This window comes from Buteo buteo, chromosome 17 (assembly GCF_964188355.1).
Source record: "Buteo buteo chromosome 17, bButBut1.hap1.1, whole genome shotgun sequence".
In the NCBI taxonomy this organism is placed as follows: Eukaryota; Metazoa; Chordata; class Aves; order Accipitriformes; family Accipitridae; genus Buteo; species Buteo buteo.
The window spans coordinates 10,570,468-10,586,319 of record NC_134187.1 but is presented as its reverse complement, the minus strand read 5'-3'; the positions used below and the strand labels follow the sequence as shown (position 1 = coordinate 10,586,319).

Genomic DNA, 15,852 nt, shown 5'->3' with positions numbered 1-15,852 from the left:
TGAATGTCCAGCCTTTAGGGAGATATATAATATATAGATATATGATAGGAGGATTGTTTTTTATATAATCTTAAACAATCTTGGTTTTGTAACACATAAGATCTAAAGCTACTTTGTCTTATTAGTACTGTTACAGTAGATATTTGCTTACTGTCAAAATACCCTATTACCATCAGTTCTGTAACTTCTTCCGACTACGTGACTAACTCATCGTTGTAGTGCCCAGAACTAAAGTTTAAGTAATATATATCATAATGGAGATAAACAACAAGATACTTCAAAAATATGAGTCAAAACAGACTCATCATTTTTAGCTCAACTACACAAAGTCATCTCCAGCAAGTCGAGCTTTTTATTTATTCAATACACACATGTAAAGACTTATGGAACCAAACATACCAACCCAGCTTTTAAAATTCATTTCCCCTTTGAAGAGATTTGCGAACAAATTCTATATGAAACTTCAGGCCAGCCACACAATGAAAAAAATGTATACAACTAGTTCAATACATCACTCAAAATTCTCCCTCAAAATAACATGGATGAAATCTAAGAGCAAAGTTATGAACATAGGTCTGACACGACCTTACCTCCATTAGGATTTACATGCCAAGAGCTTTATAATGGAAAGACAGCCAGACCTATGACCTGTAACTGAGAGTTTTGCCAATACCTCAATAGCACTCATGAAGAGGTAACCTGAGAATTGTATGAAAAATTAAAACTGAAAATAATCAAAATTGCAAAATGTACACCAGATTATATCATCCAATGTACACAAATACATATGGTAAGAATCTGCCTGTTAGAAAGGCTGCAGATGTGATATTTAGCACAGCCAGTAGAGGACAGAGGATCATATCACCACTTTAAAGTTTGGTGGAAATAGTTGCATATATAGAACAGCTAGCAAAAAAGTCAAATGTGGATTATTACAGAGATTCTTTTGCTACATTTCAGAGGTTTACATTTCTTTCTCAACTCCTAAGATGGTCGCCATAACCTCTTCAGACATATTTCTTCCACATGTTTACAACTGTTCTTAAATGGCCATGTTTAGAGAAATACTCTGTTAACCAATAATGAAATATAATCTTTAAAGATATCACTAGAGATGGCATCTGGTCTTTATTTGTAAGCTAAACATTTCACATACCAGCTTGAAAAGCTCCTGCCTACTATTCTAAAAGCCACAGCAGGTATTCTGAGTAGGATTTGAACTAAGTCTTGCTATAAAGTTTTGGTATGCAAGCCATTACTATAAAACAAATTTTATACAACTTGTTTGAAATTACACCCAAGCAGCTAGAACTGAATATTTTTACGTGTTCTGATGTAATTTAAAACTCTTTTCCACTAAAAGACTGTGAAGTACCTCCAACTTCATTATTAGAAGCACTATATAACTGGTATTTGTTGTTATAGGAGAAAACGACCTTTTAAACGAAAGACTTCTTATCCCATTTCTGAGACAAGAGCCTGGGCACTGGCTTTCTGACAACACTGGAATGGTTGCATTGTGCAGAATAATCAAGACAACAGCTATGTTATGGGTGGGGAAAGTTCACATTTAATGAGGTAAGCATTTTCAACTAAATTTACTGAAGAGAAGAGAAAGAAGATCGGTAACTCTCTCACATACCTATACATATAATACACACAATGAAAAGTATTCGTAAAGCATGTCTACTCTACAGTTTTGCATTGTTTCCTTTGTAGAGCTTCTATTTATCAGAAACTTTAAAGAAAATACAATGTATTAATACTTGTTTCACAAGAGTTTCCCAACACAGAAAGAATTTAACATTCAAGAGAATTTAGGTTTCTTTTTACTGAAGTGGACAGTGAATTTTTATATAATTTCACATTCAAAAAGAAGCATGAAGACAAACAAGCAGGAATTCAAACCATCTACTGGATTACTTGCCTCTGTGTATAAAAACTTGGTCTAATCATTGTGGGGTTTTAGAAACCACTGTACAAAGGAAAAAAAAAAGATGATGTTATCAAGGAGAATGCTTTTAGAAAATTCTACATGTGCTGATTATTCAGTGCACACTCACGTATCATTAAATCAAGCGGGAAAAAAAAGTATCTAAAAGTGAACTAGAAAGTGCTGTTGAAAATCAGATCTAGTTCACAGTGTTCAACAAGCTGATGTCCTGTTAACATACTTGCCCCAAACATCTGCAGTTACCTGGCCCAATGAGAACACTGCAAAGAAACAGCATTGAGAGAGCAAGTCTTCAGGAAAACATGTCCATAAAGTTTTCAATGTGCACTGCAATCCTACGTAAGATTTAATATACACTGTCATAATAAAAGGTATCTTCTCATCAAAAGACAGGCGAGTCCAACTTTTTCAGCCAACTGCTTCTTGTGCTATTAGCTCAGTCACAATACCAGATACAATTATAATTGCCTCAGCACTGTGCCAGTATCTCTAACATAGAAGAAAAATATTAAGTGCTATAGAGTGATGCTACAGAAAAAAAGTACCATGCCCTATTAATGCAGAAAAAATATTATTCAAATAACATGAACTTTCCTATGTGCAATATCCACATAATAAACTGCAGAATCTGCATTATCAAGCAGTTTCTCACATGTATTTGCCTACTAACCATTCTGCTGGGACAAATTCCAAATTTTCAACTCTGAACACTTCAGAAAACTGGCAGGTGATTTAGTGTCATTTCTACACATATAACCGAAACTACATCACCACTAAATTATCATTTCCCTTTTTATTCCAGTTTCCTTCTCCCACCTAACATATTTATATTTGCATTGACACAAATTGAGTTGTAGACTGGAGAGAGGTAGACCATAATTCTCTCAGCTCCTCAACAAAACTGCGACTGTTGTTAACATTTGCTTTTAAACGTAGACATGACTAAATATAACAAAATACTACGTTTTATACATAAAAATGGTAACATGGGGTAGTAATTATATTTCAAATGCATTCACCTCTCACACACCTGAAGAACTACACCATCAACTCATGGTAACTGAAAGGGCCTGATCTCACATTGAGGTGCAACAAAGACTTCCGTAAAAGAGAAACTAAAATAAATCTGAAAGTATTTTGTTAACATGTAGCATATAAGTGTCAAACAATTAGGCGATATAAGAAGTTTTACCGATTATAATTTGCAGTGACCTATATAGCTCATAGACGCCTACATTGCTCAGAAAAAAGCATCCCAAAAATCAGCTGATAGAACCTCTTTATCACATCACATATAAAACATGCTACGCATTTTGGTATCAAGCCATCTTGCTTCAAACAGCAAGCCAGAAAAATATAAAGCGTCCCGAGTATATTAATTTTCTCTCAAGGAATTAGAGTCTGAGGTTATGAAATACACGAAAGAGAACAATGCCAAAAAAAATCTTTGCACAATGACTGCCAAGGAGATTAAAGCCCAAACTGTTAGTTGTAAGCACGATCCACTCAGGGCAGCTGGCATTTTTCTCAACTTTTTGTTATTGTAGTCTGCGCGGACACGTTTGAAGAAAAATTAAAACCTAACACTTCATTGTGTGGTATCAACTACCAAGAGCATTTGGCCTTCTCGCTCCACCCTCAGAAAGCAGTCGTTATCCTTAAGAGCACCGAAGAAAAATAATACAAGTTTTCACGCTTTCGGTCCGTGTAGACAAAGCCCATTTTATCCAAATTCCGCACGCACGCAATTGTCCGTGGGGCTGCCGGAACGACGCCCCCACGTCCCCGGCTCCCTCGGCGCCTCACGGCACTTCGTACCGAAGCCCTATTGTAACACCCGGCGCCGTGTCCGCCCCCCCGGGCCTGCCCCGAACTCCCCTCACCCTCACGCGTGTACGCGCCCCGCTGCCTCTCCCCCCACCCCCCTCGCCCGTCCCCCGTCGTCGTCGTCCCCCCCCCCGCCCCGGACTCCTCTCAGACAACAACTTCGCCCCCCGCCGGGATGGAAACTGCTCCCCAAGTCGCCGCCGCTCCCCTCGGCTCGCCGAGAGCACAATGCCGCCCTCCCCTCAGCATCGCCGCCGCCCGCCCCCCTCACGCCGCCGCCGCCCCCCCTCCCGGCGCTCCCTCCCCACCTCGGCGCCGCTCCCCGGCGAGCCGGGAGGACACAAAGGCGGCGAGGCGCGGGCGGCCGCCGAGCAGGCCCCGCGCCGCCCGGTGACCTGCCACAACATGGCCCCCTCCCGCCCTCCTTCTCCCCTCCCTCTCCCCTCCCTCGGCGCGCAGCCGAGGCCGGAGACAAAAGGGGGCTGGAGAAAGGGGGGGGGGGGGGCCACCCGCTCCGCCCGCCCGCGGCCTACCCGGCGCGGCCCCGGCCCCCGCAGGATACTCACGGGCTGGCTGGCGGCGCTGCTCGCTGCTGCGATGGAGCCGGAGCGGGCCCTGGGACACCCCTACCCGCCCGCCGCCGCCGCCGCCCCCCTCCTCCTCCTCCTCCTCCTCTCGGCGCCTCTCCTTCCTGCCTCCCCTCCCCCCCTTCGGCCGCCAGGGGCTCACAACAACATGGCGGGAGGACGAGCCCGGCGCGCACGGAGGGAGAGGGACAGCGAGAGCGCGGCAAACCTCCCCCCTCCGCCGCCGCCGCCGCCGCCGCCGCCGCTCGCCCCGACTGCCGCCACAGCGCATGCGCGCCCCAGCCCGGGAGGGAGGCAGCGAGGGAGGGGGAGGCGGCGGCCCCCAGCCCCTTCCGCCGCGCGCCGCGCATGCGCCGCCGCCCGGCGCGCGCCCTCCTCTTCCTCCCCCCTGCCCGCCCTTCAGCGCGGGCACTGAGGGAAGGGGCCGTCCCCTTCTCTCCCGCCACACAAACCGGTCAAAACAGGGCTTTTACGCTTTGCTTTTGTGGTTTTTCTCCTCTTTCCTCGTTTTCGTTTTTCGGGGAGGGGTGGCGGCGGCGGGAGGCGGTGCCCGCCCGAAGGCCTGGGGTTAGGAGACAAAGGGGAAGGCGAGGCCCGCGCTCAGGGGTACCCGGTGGCTCCTGAGGGCCTCGCTCCCGGCACCGCCCGCGGGGGGGTGTACCTTGGGCTTACGATAAACAGAAGCGTATCACCGTAGTTATTAATTAGCTGCCGTGCCGATAGTAGCTGCGTGACGGTCTTGGGAAAAGTCAGTTGTTGCCTTCCCTCAGAGAGTTAAACGTAGGATCTCTGACACAGCTGGGTGGTTGCTGTTGGTAAATAGGGTACTGGATGCTAGTAAACACGGCTAGTGATGGGTCTTAATAGCCTGACTCAATGCGGGCATAAATGCTACTTATTTAGCAGACCCTGAAAAAGAGAGGGAGCTCTGCCTGTCACTGATGTTTTAAAACAGAGATTTCACAAGAAAACCGGCTATTCTGCCGTATTACCAGTTCTTAAAGGAGTCTGGTTAGCGAGTACTCCATTTCAGGAAGCGGCACACAGATGTGATCCACAGATCAAACCTTCGGACAAAAGCCGGTTATCAGTCCTGCGGCAGCTGTTCAAAACACTGCCACCGGCCGTTTTTTTTTGTAGGCAGAAAGGAGGCAGGCCCTGGCAGTCCCTGTGACTCGCTCTGCGTACGGCAGGGTGAGAGCAGGTGAGTTGGGGCGCAGGAATAGTACGGGTACTGGTGCTACTGCAGCAGCAGCAGTTGTGGGGATGAGATGTCTGTGACTACCAACTGCGTTCTTAAAAATAGAGGTGACTCGAAGGAAAAAACCCTCACTGCTTTCAGTATTTATAGACATGGTTAAAAACACGAAAGTTCCCAGCTCCTGATAAAGATAGAAACATTTTCCCAAGAAATGAAAATGACTTCTTCAGCTTAATACTAGTCAGCTAAGTACCCAGATGTCTGCAGTCTGCTGCTGCTCGTGTGGCTAATCCCTATGATCCCCAGTGTCCTGTCCCACTGCCACCTTTGGGCTGTCTCCAGGGGGGGCTGCAGGGCTGAAAAGCCAATTCCTTTGCTTACTCGGGGAGAGAAGGCCTCCAAGTCACAGCCTCCCAGTCAGCCCTTCCCTTCGTGCAGACCAGCGGGGACTGAAGAAAACGCTGTTACGCTTTTGGCATCCCGAACACCTACAGCAGCTGGTCTCTGTTACACCAGCTCTCCACCTCAGACCCTTTTGGGGACCCTATTTGTGCTGGATAATTCTGATCAGTGTTTGTGTAAAGCATTAAATATTCAGGAAGAACTCAACATGCCTTTCATAAGCATAAGCTTGAACAACATCTACATCGGTCTGCTTCTCAGTACTGAAAAACCCAACCTCATCACGAAACAGAAAAATGTTTAAGTGCAATCACTTTGGGATTTGATCTGAGAAATACAATTACTTGGTTATTTTCTAAAATATTTTTCTAAAAAAAGAAACAAAAAAAATTCTACCACCACACACCTCACAATTTAATAATGGCACTAAAGTTTTTGGCTCACGCTAAAATAGTTCAAGAAAAGTCTTTCTCTCTTACCTTTGTTCTGAGTGGAACTTTAAAAGTACTTAATACTTTAGATAGTTTAACTTGGTATCACTCCATTACAAAATGCTTTTCCTAGCTATTCCTGTTTTTAAGGGGGTGTTAACAGCTGACTGGGCTCTGCTTACACTCCAAACGTTTCAGTTAAACTCCATTAACACAGTTATGCTTTGGGTTTTTTTCTGTGAATAAGCATCCTCAATGAAAAATACTAAACAAATATACAGTCTGCAAGCCTAGAAAGTAGCCAGGGATGTGGAAAGCCTGGATGCTGTTGCCTTCCTCCACAGTCTTCCTGTGAGACCTTGGGCAAGGTACTTAATTGAAGAGCACTAACAGAAATTGAAAGCTGCAGTCCTAACCGCGCCCACTCAGCTAGTGTCTAATCCTGAAGATGTCTACATTTTCTGAAGCCACAAACTTCAGAACCTAAAACTCCGCACATGAACAAAATTTGTCCTGCTGTGCCACCATATCCATGTCGCCCAGGAATTTTGACAGACAGTGCTGTAAGATCTAGCAGGATAGCAAATAAGTAACCTGTATTAATTAAAACCAAGGTATTGCTCCATGAAAATGTAACAACTAGATGTGGTAGACCTTCTCAAAGCATCTCCAGAAAAGACGCAGGTCCCTACAAAAGCTTACACTCTTTTAAAACAAAGCGTGCAACACCTTTCCCTTCCAGGACTGGGGAGCACCCAGATTTGATTCCCTTGTTGAAGATTCACAGGTCTGACTTCCTCAAAGGGAGTCCCAAAAATCAGCAGGCTACTTTGGCTGCCCCCTGCTGCAGCTGGGCTGTTCTGCAGGGAAGAATTAGATCTTTGTCTCAGATCTTAATGGCCTTGCTGTCCTTGCAGTCATACCATCATAGAATGGTTTGGGTTAGAGGGGACCTTTAATGATGCTCTAGTCCAACCCCCAAGTCTAACTACCCCCAGTCTAATCCCCAGTCTAACTACCATCTTACTGCTTAAGAGGAGCAGTCATAAATGGGTGAGCCTTGCTCAGTTCTCTGGAATACCAGCTGCAGTTAACTACCTACCACCTTCACAGAAGGACAGCACTGCAGCTCAGAAGCAATTAGAGCTATCTGTCCATGTTCTAGAGTAGGGCCCTGGAATGGTGGCTCATATCCTTAGCGTGTCCCTTGTTAGCTACATCTCTAAGATATGCTGATCTGGTTGTATGTTTTGTGCATTTACAGGAGCAGATCCTGTTCTGAAGTTACTAATTTTCCCACATACTGTGTAGCAAATCTAGGCACCCAATGCACAATTCTGGAATCCACTTTGTCAACAGACGTACAATTAATTAATGAAAAAAATCAATGAGTCTGAAATACTACATTCACAAGACTTGCTGCTAAATGCATTGCTATAGGAATCTGTCAGTATTTCATGTTTTAGGCCAGCAGGGACCATAATACCTAGGAGGGTTTACTGAGATAAGAACTCTGGCCCAATGGGCCAAGCGTCCCCCTTGGGTAGCCTCAGAGAAATGTGCTTACAAGCCGCAGACTCTTTGTACAGAGTGACTTTCCTGTCCACACATCCTTTTGCCCCACCATTGTTTCACAAACACAGCCTTTCCCTGCCATAACTATTCACCATGCTAACTCGGGGTTGACTCTTCTCTTCTGTTGCTTTTGACCATGTAACCTGTTTGTTAACTCAGCTCCTGCTGTATCAAGCTTCACAGCCTATTCCTGTCTCAAGCCTCTCTCTTCTGATACAGAAACATTGGGCCCACTATATGCAACTGCATCCATTGTCCAATTTTAATGTTTAAAACTACACATCCTTCAGCTTTTTTCCCATGTGTGGGAAGAACCCTTCTGAGTTACCTTAGCATCCTTCAAATTTCCCATTTAATGCAAAAACTGGTACAAAAAGGCCTTCCTTTAGTATGATTCCTGTAAACCCATTTGACAACAGCCAGGCTCTCAGTGTGCTGAAAAGCCCAGTCTGCTCTGTTGCTCAAAAAACTGGTAGTATTTCCATCTGTTTCCCCTACCTGTCTGTGCAACTGTAAGTGTCTTCAAGAAAGACCATCTATTCTGTCGGGGTTTTGTGACTAGCTGGCAACTGGCATAACATACAGAGCTAGTGCAAATGAGAACACTTCAGTTTGGGACCAACAGGGAATTCACAGCTGAATTATGATAAATTTTGTCACTAATCCCATTTTTGGACTTACTCACCACTGTACTACTGTTCTAAAATGCGGGGATGCTGACTTGCCATTCAGTTACATGGTCATTGCTCCTGTAGACAGGATCAGCTTTTGCAAAGAAGCTGTTCTGCAAGAGGTTTAAAGGAAATGCATGAGAGGAGGTGTCAGCGAATGGAATGTGCAGCCCTGCAGCACAGATCTTCATGAACTTGTCCTAAGAAAGAAGTGTCTCTTGTGGAAGTGCTTTGCTAAGTAAGTCTAAGCTCTAATGGCTGAGAAGCTGTCAGCTGAAGACTTGTTTCACCAGCAAGATGGCTTTTGTCTCTGAGTCATTCATCCCTCATAATTGGCTGAGGTATAAACAAGCTTCATAAACATACCTCAGAGTCACAACCACCAGAGACAATCATTGTAACACAACAAGAGTAACTAATGGCATCACTTCATGTACATGAATGTGAATAGCTTTGGAGTGGCAAAGCCAGAGATAATGTCAGCCGTTTTTTAGATTCACATTCACTTCGTTCACAACAGAGTGGCTATCAATGCTTATCTTAAGAAAAAAGCCTGTGTCTCTCAATAGAAACATATTTTTCTTTCCAGTGGAGGATTAAGTTCCAGGAACTCTTCATGCTGAACGCAGACTGTGGCTCTTAGAACTGAAGATTGCATATTATACTCAGTACAAATAATGAAACCTCAAAGATGAGCATCAATTTGATTCTCACTCATTTCATATATTAAGTAGTAATGAGTAAACACTCTAATTTCTAAAAAGGGAAAAAAGTTCAAAGAAATATCCCAGGCAATGGAAGCGATCACAAGAGCTCTTAATAAGAGGCAGTATTTTTTTTGTGCACTTAGAATAAGATAGTTCAGCCATATCAGAACAAGGAAGAGTGGGAAGAATACTTTTTTTTTCCTTCCCAAGGAAAAAGATTCTAAGAATCCTAAAAGCATATCCATAGGCTTTAATTTTGTTGCATAAAGTCTCACCAACTTAACTTGCATGAACTAGAAATTCTCTGTATCTTCAAAAATGAGAAACCATAGTACAGAGGATAAACTAGAAGAAACATCTGCAACAGTACTTTGGCTTATATAATTTCTCTTGTCTTAGGTTCGTCAACACCCTTCTACCTATTGCCGTATCAGATACTGATCCTTTCAACTGCAGTAGGTTCTTCTGAACAAGCAGCCCAACACCAAGTGGACTTTGCTTAGGGTAACATTGGACATGTCAGGTCATCTCTGCTCTTATTGTGTAATCACTAGACTATATTTTTTTCTTCTAGCTTAACCATACCTGAGCTTCCCAGAATTTCCTGTTCTTACACAGCGTCAAGGGCGCTGACCACAAGCAACAAGATATGTCTATGTGACTGGACATATCATTTGAATACAAAACCGCAGCACAGCCATATCAGCTCAGAGCTAGTTAAGACCCCCATTCTAACTCACCATTATAGCATGAAGAAACACTCACTGGCCCCCATTTCCACATAGAGAACCCAAACCTTATTCTATGCCAAACATGCCTTCAGAGCAACAGGGCATAGCACAGTGAATGTACAATGCCAGAGATGTATGCAGGAAGGGAAATCCTAGCTTGCTTCCTGAGCATAAACAAAATGGTTGAACACTGTAATACTGAAAAGTAGGTGTCAATGTTATGCATGTATTGCGTAAAGTATTACATAAATAGCGACAGTGTATTCATACATATGTGGGCTTACCTTTAATTATATCTGCAGGTTTTACAGACTTCTAAAATACCTCGTCTGTTTCCAATGCATCCATTTTCCTAGGCAGTTAGTCAAACACAGAACAAAAAAAAACCAAACCATCATGCTGAAATAATGTATTTTTTCATACTGCAAAATTCAAGTTCTTTTTCTGAGTCAGCTCTCCCTCTCCTGCAGTACAGGACCCCTGTCTTCAGCTAATCTCCTATCGGGGCCCAACAGTCGTTTGTGTATCCGCACCCCCCAGTTCTGGGGTGGGGCCCAAGGGTGAGCCTGTGTCTGTAGCAGAAAATGGAAAAGGCAGGGCGAGAAGGAAGAGCAGCACTTTGTTTTTCTGCGGGAGCTGCTGGGGAAGGAATCTATACCACCCACCCAGCTATACCTTTGCTGTTCCTGTAACACTGGGAGCGAAGAACTTTGCAAGTGGGAAGCAGAGACTGGCTGTTCAAACGGGAATAATCAATTCCCACTTTCCTGGCACAGGAGAAGTAGGCACCAGCCCACACCCCGCAGCCTGTGGCTTGCTTTGCCTACTGGCTTGAGCTGGCTCCAGACGGAAATCCAGTTCAGCTGGAAAACTTCTTCCCTCGTAATACATCCTGTTAGTGGACTGCAAAACAGGAAGTTTATATGTGTAAATAAGAGTGCCTTTCCACTCATTTTGGCTAAGGGCTAAGAATTAGAAGACAACATCTGTAGATTCATCCAATTTGCATTCAAGAGAACAATACTACTTCAGAGTGATTCTTGGACATCCCCATTACATCGTGAATTTATCAGCTGACTGCATCATGGACAAGGGCAATTAGGAAGCTATGATCTGGGACCAGAAAAAGTCTTCCAAGCCTTTAAGCACAGTTCTTTTCTTCACCAAACAGAATTAAAACCTGGTCCCCATCTCCCACACATACTTCCCCTGGAAGGCCAAGAAAAGATGTGTAATCCATTTCATCCTTCCTTTTATTCATATCTATTTGTAACGTTAACCAAAGCATACAGGTGGGAGTAATTACAATCTCAACACATCACTATCTTCCTGAGATCATTAGTTTTTCTATTGGTAAAATTGTACAAGATGAAGCATTAGCTGCAAAATACATGTTTGTTACAACTTCATAAAGCACCAGCTGGAGATATAAATCTATGTGAATTTTCCAGGCAAACTTTTTTTTTCCTTGATATTTGGCAGAGTCAAAGTGAGGATATAATTAAACAGAGTGTTAAAATTAATCCCTTGTCCTAGCTTTTTGAGAAGCTAGGCAGTAACTGGCATGGAGACAAGCTGACCCCCTCCTTCTCCCTGACTAAGCTTACCCCAGGAGATCAACTTCACAGTCCTCCAAGTATGGCCCAGAGCCCGTCGTACAGCCTATGCCTACTCCACAAACAAAATATTTTGGGCACGTAGGGGCAAAGCCTGACCTCACGCTGGCCCTGACTGCGTGCTGAAGTACATCGCACCCCAGCAGGAGGGAAGAGCAGCAGAAGAGTGATCTGCCCCACACGTCTTGACAGCAGTCGGTGCGATGCAGGGATAAGCCTACCCAGCTCCACCCTGCACTTCATACCGTGACCCAGAGCAAGCAAACAGGCAGAGGCAGCCCACAGAACTTTCATGAGCTGCTGCAAGCAATGTTACCCTATTTTTCTTCCTGACTGTTGTTCTCTGAGTGCTTTTCCTAGTCCTCTAGTAGTAGAGCAGGTCCTCTGCTCTGCTACAATACCAAAATTGGATGCTCCCTCCCTTTTGTGATTAAGAAGAAAAGAGGCAGGAGGGCAAACAGCCCTTTGGTCTTTGGGGTTATTAGGGGGAAGATGCTGTTGCGGCAGCAGTGGGGCAGGCTGGGCAAGGTAGCTGCCTTCTGTGAGCCTCAAACATCCCTTCTGGCCCGGGGTTTCATTAAAAGATAGGTATCGGTTTTGGTGAAATCTTTAAGGCATTGAGTTTAGTACCTTCAGTTACTATGTCCCCTTTTCACCTAAGAAAAACTGGAGTGATTTGGGCCAGTATTATTATGATGTTTTTGGCAAGAATTGTACAGAGGACACTATTTTATTATAGAATGAAATCTAACACAGTGAATGTAAAGTTATAGGTTAAGCTCTAAGCATGTGTTATAAAAGTTTGTTTTAAAAATAATAAAACCATTTAGTGTTAGTGAAAGTATTACTATACATCTACTAATAAATGTAGGAATGCATTTCACTGATTAAACAGAATTTTGGTGCTGAAAATATAGCCATGTTTTAATTCTATTTTTAAACTTGCTTGGTAGAAAGTTTTAATGAAAATGTTTATTTGTATTCTGGTATTTAAAATGACAGCATTCATTCGATAATGAGTCTGCAAAACAGACCACATGTAGGACAAGATTATCTAATCTTGAATTGCACTGAAATAAATGAAAAATGAATTCCAAAATTTAAAAGGATTGCTTAAGCGTACAAACAAATGCAAAGAAATTGATGAGGCTAATTTAAAGTACTGCTAGGAAAAGAAAAAAGAAACCATGACAGGTTTGGAATGCTGTGTATATACACATATATATACACTGTGTATATATATAGCTACAAAATCAGGAAATATGGATGTAAACAGGAATGAAGGAAGAAATTTTTATGATATTCCCTCAGTGGGTGAAAGAAAATGTAGCAATGGCACTTGATACAATAACTGCCTGCAGTGCTAAAATGTGGAATCCTGGAGCCAGCATCAGTCTAAGTCTGTTGATTTTTTTGTAGGTTCGGGTTTTGTTGTTGTTGTTGTTTTGTTGTGTTTTGTTGGTTTTTTTTTAATGAAGTCACTGCTCCAGCAGCCTGGGGAATGAACCCTTACACAGATACTCTCCTGTTGCTCTCAATGGGTCACTTAGGATCTTCTCTGGTTGTACTGATTTCTAATGTTTGCAGTGTCTAGTGGTAAAAATGCAATCCTTATTTGCTTGTTCAGCTTCAGAATGCTATTCTAATCATATCAGAAGCAGCATTACTTTTTCTAGTTTTATTATAAACCTTCTAATAATTATTTTATATTTCTAATAAAAATAAAATGTTTGTAAACTGACCTTTAAGTCACAACTCTTGACCTTTGCAAGCAGCGGTGGGATCAGTACTCATGAAAGTTGTAATTATTTTCTTTTCAGCTGTGGTTCTTATTTTGTGTTGTTCCAGCACTATCTTCTCTAACAGTGCTTTTATTTAAGAGTACACCCATGCAACATGTAAGAGTGGGACTGTTACGGCCCTATGCCCAGCTCAACAGAGCAGCCCAGAGAACATGCAGTACAAGACTAGTAGCTTCCTCCTGAATACAGTAAGATAACTACACAAGATATTCAGTATCCGACTGGCAACATGTGGGATACCAAATACATTTTCATGCAGAATATCTGTAAAACAAAAGCAAATCTTTCAAGTTTAATAGTTGCAGAACCAGAATATGCTAAGCCCTTACTGAGCGAGACCAGGGAGCCTCGAGCTCACCTTTCCACGGCCCCGCTGCAGGCTGTCTGCAGACCCAGACAGGAAACACTAACTCAGTTTACGGTAAATTCTTGGTTTTTAGATTCCCTCTTAATCCCCTGGGCTCAGATTTGCTATTGTAACATGGCAGGGAAAGGCAGTTACTGTCCAAACTTAAACAAGCTCCGTTTCAATGATTATTCTTGTTGTGAAGCCTAGGGCTGTCATGCATCCTCAGAAATGCCTTTTTTCCTCCCCCACCTACTCCCAGTAGCCCAAGCTGGGTTTTTTGCTAGCTGTAGCTCACGTCGTCATTTTTACAACCCCAGCCAGAGCTTCTTCTGCTGGAAGGCATGCCAGGGGCCCTGGTCCCTTGGGGGCAACCAAGCACTGCTGGCCCCTGGGCGCAGAGGGGCTGACAGCACCACGAATGGAGCTGGTGGCTCCGGGTCATCTCCAGCGGGGTGGAGGCCCAAAGCTGCGCTGTTTCAGGACTCAGGTGTGAGAAGAGCCAGGATGCACTGGGGAGGTAGAGGCTTAGAGTCAAACACTACAGGGCACCCCTTCCCCAGGCAGATACCTCTCAATGAGCCCTCTTTCCTTCTCCTGTTCTCACACAGGGCACCTGTGGTATGTTTTCTCTCTACCCCAGCTTTTCTTCTGGGCTCAAGACTTATTTCAGAGCTCCACTTTCCTCTTTTCAAGCCCACATCTCTACTTCTATCACAAGTGCAGGCACCAAGATCTGCCTGCAATTCCAGTTCAGAGCCTGCATTTTGGAGGTGATGCTATTCAACTTGGATTTGTGGGTTTCCATGTTCTGAAGTAGAGAAGGCTGTCAAACACACATCTTATATCCTGGAAGAGTTCTTTAACCTTTAGTACCTCTCATACAACTTGATGCGGTATTTTTGTTATTTAAAAAAAGAAAATCTTCATCCCTGTACAATTTTGTAAGTACAATATTGGTGTCTACCTCCAATATAAGTTACGGGCAATGTTGGCCACTCCATCCTTAGATTGTGGGTTATTTTTAATCCCCATTCTGAGATTTGTAACTCTTTCCCAAGCACGGGACAGGGAAGCCAAGCCCATAACTGTGTTCCAAATACCACTCCTGGGACCTAAAATTAAATATTGCAAAATATTTGCCCACATGTTTTGTCTAGTTCTTACCACTGACGTTGGCCTTTACCTTCAATTAGCTTTCTCTAGTCCTTGTAGCTATTGCTGAGATGAAAATAGCCCTAAGGACATTAAGGAGAATTTTCATTCACTACTTAAGTATACTCTATTTGTGTTACCTTAATATTGAAGAGCTGATACTTATTGTAGGGTTTCTTTTTAATCAGTAATGCAAAATATCAAAACCAAATGTAGACTGAGCCATGTTTCACTGGACAAAGCTGCCTTATTGTTTAGAGACCAGTAGATGGCAACCGCCCCTTGCAATGTCAAAGGTAAATGAAAAGTGAGCGTTGTTTAGGCAGTGGATTTATTATGTGACAGCGTGAGTAACAAAGCTCCGCTACTCCACATAAGAAGAAAGTACTACTTTTATTTTACTCTTTCTTATACATGTCTTTTGACAGGGAGCAGTGAGATGCCCTTTTACATAGCCAGTTTTGACAAATTATAATTGTGACAGTCCATTTGACTAAAATATCTTATGGCTGCTCCTTACTGCTGATATCAGTGAAAAAAAAGAACAAGTCTATGGAAAAAAAGATCCAAAGCAATTAGACTGTCTTAGCTTCCACAGGAATAGCCTCAAGTTCTTATCATGATTAATTAGATTCATTATTACTTGAGGTAGAAGCAGTTAGAACTGAGTAACAATGATCCTAGGACTGGAAATAGACCTCCTTTTAGGAACTGACTGAGGCTGTTGATATACCAGTTAATTAATCCTGGTTATCTGAGTGGTCTTACAGAAATTTTTTTGACACGATCAAGTTTGAAGAAATTCTGATTCTTTCTACAACATTAGGCTAGAAGTTATTCATTTCTA

At 43.2% G+C, this 15,852-nt stretch overlaps 1 protein-coding gene across 2 annotated transcripts in view; it reads right to left on the bottom strand.

Annotated features, from left to right (window-relative positions):
* PUM2 (pumilio RNA binding family member 2) overlaps positions 1–10,553 on the bottom strand; it is a 76,228-nt gene extending 65,675 nt beyond the window's left edge. Inside the window, exon 1 of one of the 2 annotated variants that reach the window (XM_075049058.1) lies at positions 10,371–10,553. The gene's annotated coding sequence lies outside the window, so the exon portion shown is untranslated. Of the gene's footprint in view, positions 1–4,347; positions 4,579–10,370 lie in introns of those variants that run through there. The other variant, XM_075049057.1, reaches the window with a different exon arrangement.
* Positions 10,554–15,852: the final 5,299 nt, after the last annotated feature.